This window comes from Macaca mulatta, chromosome 19 (genome assembly GCF_049350105.2).
Source record: "Macaca mulatta isolate MMU2019108-1 chromosome 19, T2T-MMU8v2.0, whole genome shotgun sequence".
In the NCBI taxonomy this organism is placed as follows: Eukaryota; Metazoa; Chordata; class Mammalia; order Primates; family Cercopithecidae; genus Macaca; species Macaca mulatta.
Window position 1 is genome coordinate 59,886,012 of NC_133424.1, and position 6,239 is coordinate 59,892,250.

Sequence of the window (6,239 nt, forward strand, 5' to 3'; positions counted from 1 at the left end):
GTGCGCGGTGGCTCATGAGACTCTGTCTCAGAATAAATAAATAAATCAGTAAATAAATAAATAAGCAAAAATTAGCCTGGCGTGGTGGCGTGCACCTGTAATCCCAGCTACTTGGGAGGCTGAGGCAGGAGAATCACTTGAACGTGGGAAGCAGAGGTTATAGTGAACCGAGATCGTGCCACTGCACTCCAAGCCTGGGTGACAGAGTAAGACTGTCTCAAAAAAAAAAAAAAGGAGATTTTCGCTTTGTCATCTAGGGTGGAGTGCGATGGAGCAATGGCTCAATCTCAGCTCACTGCAACCTCCGCTTCCTGGGTTCAAGTGATTCTCATGCTGCAGCCTCCAAAGTAGCTGGAATTACAGGGAAGCACCACTGCGACCAGCTATTTTTTTTTTTTTTTTTTTTTTTGTATCTTTTTGTAGAGACGGGTTTTCACTATGTTGGCTAGGCTGGTCTCAAACTCCTGGCTTCAAGTGATTTGCCCTCCTCAGCCTCCCAAAGTGTTGGGATTACAGGCGTGAGCTACTGCGCCTGGCCGGTGCTTCTTTAATTTAGCAATATTTCATAATTTTCAGAATACAGATCTTGCACAAACATAGTGCAAGTACCCAGGCCACAGTTTCCCCTCCCCAGGGGCCAACCATTGCTGAATCACAGAGAGCCCCATGGGCCGGGAGTCGGCAAGGAGAATTGTCATCCTCATTTTGTATGTCTGCTTTATCATTTGCAAAAGGAAGTTAAAGATCCATTGTTGTTGAGAGCTGATGCATTAGTCCACGTGCTTAGAGCAGGGATTGGCATATAAAAGGTTCTCAGCAAACATCAGCTACAGTGATCACTAAGGCAACAGGAAAAGTAACCAACATTTGAAAGTCACTCTTCTCCTGTGACATCAGAGACAAATAGGGCTACTTCCCAAGTCAGAGATATGGATATAGGTTTTCTCTGTCACCTGCTGCACCCTGTCCATAGGCCCTGTCCTTTCTCCCTCCATTTTCTGCTGTGTGTGTGTGTGTGTGCGTGTGTGTGTGTGTGAGCGTTTAAGACAAAGTCTTGTACTGTCGTTTGAGACAGAGTGTTGTACTGTCATCCAGGATGGAGTGCAGTAGGGCAATCTTGGCTCACTGCAACCTCCGCCTCCCAGATTCTAGCAATTCTTGTGCCTCAGCCTCCCAAGTAGCTGAGACTACAGGCGTGTGCCTCCCGGGTTTACGCCATTCTCCTGTCTCAGCCTCCCGAGTAGCTGGGACTACAGGCGCCCGCCACCTCGCCCGGCTAGTTTTTTTGTATTGTTTAGTAGAGACGGGGTTTCACTGTGTTCGCCAGGATGGTCTCGATCTCCTGACCTCGTGATCCTCCTGCCTCTGCCTCCCAAAGTGCTGGGATTACAGGTGTGAGCCACCGCGCCCAGCCATGTTTTGGCATTTACCCCCTGCCAGGTGCTGTAGCAGCCACACACTGACCATTCCTGGAAGGTGACACATGCTCATTTTGGTGACACCCTCAACTCCAAAATGCCTGGCTCTGTTTATCAATATCTTTTTTGTTTTTAGATGGAGTCTTGCTCTGTCATGCAGGCTGGAGTGCAGTGGCACCATCTCAGCTCACTGCAACCTCTGCCTCCTGGGTTCAAATGATTGTCCTGCCTCAGCCTCCTGAGTAGCTGGGATTATAAATGCCCGCCACCGCGCCTGGCTAATTTTTGCATTTTTAGTAGAGACAGGGTTTCACCATGTTGGCCAGGCTGGTCTCGAACTCCTGACCTCAAGTGACCCTCCCACCTCAGCCTCCCAAAGTGCTAGGATTACAGGCATGAGCCACCTTGCTGTGCCCCAATATCCTTTATGCACCTTCCTGCAGTCCCTGGATGAGCCCCTCCCTCCCTGTGCTCCTCCCCTCCTCGTCACCCTCTCGCCTCCGCTCTGCCTCCCTGTGTACCAAAACCCCGCAGACTGGGTGACTTGAAACAACAGATATCTCACATTCTTAGGGGCCAGAAATTGGAAGTCAAGGTGTCGGCTGGGCTGGGCTCCCTGGGGAACCTGCCAGGAGTCTCCCCAGCCTCTTCCAGCTTCTGTCAGGCTGCCGGCAGTGCCTTCTGTAGAAGGGCACGTGCCATGTTGGACCAGCGCCCACCCTGTGACCTCATCTGAAAAGACCTTTTTTCCAAATAAGGTCACATGCCCAGGCGCTGGGAGGAGGAATTTAGCACACCCTCTGGCGGGACACAGTTCAACCGTCCTATGCCCTGTAATCCACTGGCGGGATAAAGCACTGGCCCGAGTCTGTCCCTTCTCTGCTCAAAGTTCTTCCAGGACAATGGAATATCATTCGGCAATGAAAAGGAATAACAGGCTGGGCGTGGTGACTCACGCCTTTAATCCCAGCTCTTTGAGAGGCTGAGGCTTGAGCCCAGGAGATGGAGACCAGCCTGGACAACATAGTGAGACCCAATCTCTACAAAAGATACAAAAATTATCTGGGCGTGGTGGCGTATGCCTGTAGTCCTAGCTATTCGAGAGGCTGAGGTGGGAGGATCAGTTGAGCCTGGGTGATCGAGGTTGCAGTGAGCTGAGATCACACCACTGCACTCAGCCTGGGGGACAGAGCAAGACCCTGTCTCTAAAAAAGAAACAAAACTAAAACACACACACACAAAAACGGAATGACTGACAGAGACTACAGCTGGAAGACATGCTACGGAAAGCTGCCGCTGGAAGATATGCTACTGAAAGAAGTCAGTCACAAAGGGCAGTGTAGCGTGATTCCACTTACGTGAAATGTCCAGAATAGGCAAACCCATGGAGACAGAAAGGGGATTGGTGGTTGCCAAGGACTGGGGGCCAGCAATCACTGTTAGGGCGTTCAGTTTCTTTTGGGGATGTTGAAAATATTCTAGAATTGATTGTGGTGACAGGTGCACAATCCTATAAATACACTAAAAGCCATTGAACTGTACGCTTTAAATGGGTGAATTTTACGTATGATACAAGTCTCAATAAAACTGTTAACGGAAATAAATCTACGGCTCTTCAGCGCCCCCTGGAGGGAGGCAGGATCATTGCCTTCCCCTAAGGTTCCACCACGCCGGCCTCCCTCCTGCGGCTCCCTCTGTCCGGTCAGGGCCTGTGCACCTCCGCCTTCCCCTTCCCGGTCTCCTGAGCTTCTCCCCTCCACCCACCTGACCGCTCATCATCCTTCAGGTCTTAGCTCCGACCTTCCTCCTCTGACCCTGACGCCCAGCATATCCCCTCTGATGGGGCCTTTATTCTGCAGAGGGAGGGGAAGGGCTGGTTTTAGGGGTGGGTTCCTGGAATTCTTTTTAAAAATGTATTATCTTTAGAGATAGGGTCTCATTCTATTGTCCAGGCTGGAGTGCAGTGGCACAATCACAGCTCACTGCAGCCTCTACCTCCTGGGCTCAAGTGATCCTCCTGCCTCAGCCTCCCCGGTAGCTGGGACCACAGGCCTGCACCACCACATCTGGCTAATTGTTTAAATTTTTTCGTAGAGACAGGTCTCACTATGTTGCCCAGGCTAATCTCGAACTCCTGGCCTTAAGAGATTCTGCCACCTGGGCCTCCCAATGTGTTCGGATTACTGGCATGAGCCACTGCCCGGCCAAGTCATAGCACTCTGATGGCTGCTTGGACTCTGCTGTGCAAGCGGTAACGACGCCCACCTTGCCTTTGGTGATTAACTTCGGTGACTTGCTCCCTGCCACCCTGAGATCCAATTATCCCCATTGGATTCAGGCTTTCCGATTCTTGCTCTGTCACCCAGGCTGGAGTGCAGTGGTGCAATCTTAGCTCACTGCAACCTCCGCCTCCCAGGTTCAAGCGATTCTCCTGCCTCAGCCTCCCGAGTAGCTGGGATTACAGGCACCCGCCATCACACCTGGCTAATTGTTTGTAGTTTTAGTAGAAATGGGGTTTCATCTTGTTGGCCAGGCTGGTCTCGAACTCCTGACCTCAGGTGATCTGCCCGCCTTGGCCTCCCAAAGTGCAGGGATTACAGGCGAGAGCCACCGTGCCCACCCTAATTTTTGTATTTTTAAAAGAGCCAGGGTTTCACCATGTTGGTCAGGTTGGTCTTGAACTCCTGACCTCAGGTGATCCACCCATTTCGGCCTCCCAAAGTCCCACTGTAAGTTCGGACCTAGGAGGAGAGCGATCTCGACACAACGATGCCGTGGACACAGACACAGTTGATAGAGACCAGCTCTTCACACAATCCCAACTCAAGTGCAGTCTTGTGGTCACAGACAGGAACCTACACAGAGACACACAACCTATACCAAGGCACGTGTGACAGACACTGCCACTCAGCGACACACACACCACGTTCAGCAACGGGACACACGGGCGGTGGCTCCAGCCACACCGACATCCCTCCACCACTGCCCTCGACCGCCACATTCCAAGTCCACAGGCCCAGAGGAAACACAGGGGTCAGACACACAACGACCGCAGCCCCCGCGCCCCGCCTGCCTATCCCCTGGGTCCTCACCCCCATGACCCAGGATGCCCCTGGACCAGGGGCCCCTCCTGCTCTGCGATGCCCACCTACCTTGCACGCAGGTCCCGCAGCCGCTTCCTCCTCCCAGGAAGTGGGGGAGATATTTTTAGTTACAATTAACCTCCCACCCAATTTCCCTTCTCCCCAGGCACATCCAATTGGTTTAATTAGACAGGATTCAGTTAATGAGAGGCATTTCCAGGTTCTGGGAAAAGGGGGAGGAGGGGAAGAGAAGAGCTGTCCCCTCCCCCACTTCCCAGTGTCCCAGCCGCTGGGACCTCTCCCCTGCATCAGGCAGGAGATACACTAAACAACTGCCTCCCCTCTCAGCGGACCTCAAAGCTTTGGCCTGGCCCTGCCCCTCCCTCATATTCCTTCCCCCACCTGCCTTTAAGGGAGGGTGATTGTTTGAAGTCCTTCCTCCTGTGTACCCATCACCCATCCCACCTGAGTCCCGGGGAGTTTGGGGAGAGATAAAACTCTCATCATAGTCACAAAAACAGTATCAGGCCAGGTGCAGTGGCTCATGCCTGTAATCCCAGCGTCTTGGGAGGCTGAAGCAGGTGGACAGCTTGAACCCAGGAGTTCAAGACCAGCCTGGGAGACACAGTGAAAAGCCATCTCTACCAACAAATATAAATAATTAGCCAGGCATGGTGGTTTGTGGCCGTAGTCTCGGCTGCTGGGGAGGCTGAGGAAGGAGGATTGCTGGAGTGCTGGAGTTTGAGGCTGCAGTGAGCCGTGGTTACAGAGTGAGACCCTATCTCAAAGACAAACAAAAGCAATTTAAAAATTAAAAATCAGGCCAGGCACAGTGGCTCACATCTGTAATCCCAGCACTTTGGGAGGCCGAGGCAGGCGGCTCACTTGAGGTCAGGAGTTCAAGACTAGCCCGGCCAACTTGGTGAAACCCCGTCTCTACAAAAGTACAAAAATTAGCCGGGCATGATGGGGGGTGTCTGTAATTCCAGCTACTCGGGAGGCCAGGTGGAAGAATCACTTGAACCTGGGAGACGGAGGTTGCAGTGAGCTGAGATCGCACCATTGCACTCCAGCCTGGGCAAGAGAGAGTAAGACTCCATCTCAAAAAAAAAAAAAAAAAAGAGAGGCTGGAAGCACGGTGGTTAGTGCCCAGGCCCTGGAGCCAGGCTGCCTGGGTTCAAATGGAGCCCAGCCCCACAATCTCCAGCTGTGTGACCTTGGATGAGCCGCTTCACCTCTCTGGTCCTACTTCCTCGTCTGGGAAATGGGGACCGTGATGGCACCCACCTCCCGGGGCTGCCATAGGGTTCAACAGATTCTCAGGTATATGGTTCCTAGAACAGAGCCCGGGACACGGCCCTCACTGAAGGGCTCCATAAGGTCATAAAAGTGGCAGCCCATGCTCTCATCCTGTGCCTGTTCTGCTTTTTGTGACACTTGTCCTTTTCTTCCTTTTTTGAGACGAGTCTCGCTCTGTCACCCAGGCTGGAGTGCCATGGCATGACCTCAGCTCACTGCAACCTCTGCCTTTCAGGTTCAAGGGATTCTCTTGCCTCAGCCTCCCAAGTAGCTGGGATTACAGGCATGCGCCACCACGCCCGGCTAATTTTTATATTTCAGTAGAGACGGGGTTTCACCATATTGCCCAGGCTGGTCTCAAACACCTGTCCTCAAGTAATCTGCCCGCCTCAGCCTCCCAAAATGCTGGGATCACAGGCGTGAGCCATCACTCCTGGCA

The 6,239-nt window shown here is 52.5% G+C and overlaps 1 long non-coding RNA gene across 1 annotated transcript; it reads left to right on the forward strand.

Annotated features, from left to right (window-relative positions):
- Positions 1 to 384: 384 nt before the first annotated feature.
- LOC144337238 (uncharacterized) lies at positions 385 to 3,022 on the forward strand. Its single transcript, XR_013410039.1, has 2 exons — positions 385 to 1,392; positions 2,356 to 3,022. It is a non-coding gene; the product is annotated as an uncharacterized LOC144337238 (long non-coding RNA).
- Positions 3,023 to 6,239: the final 3,217 nt, after the last annotated feature.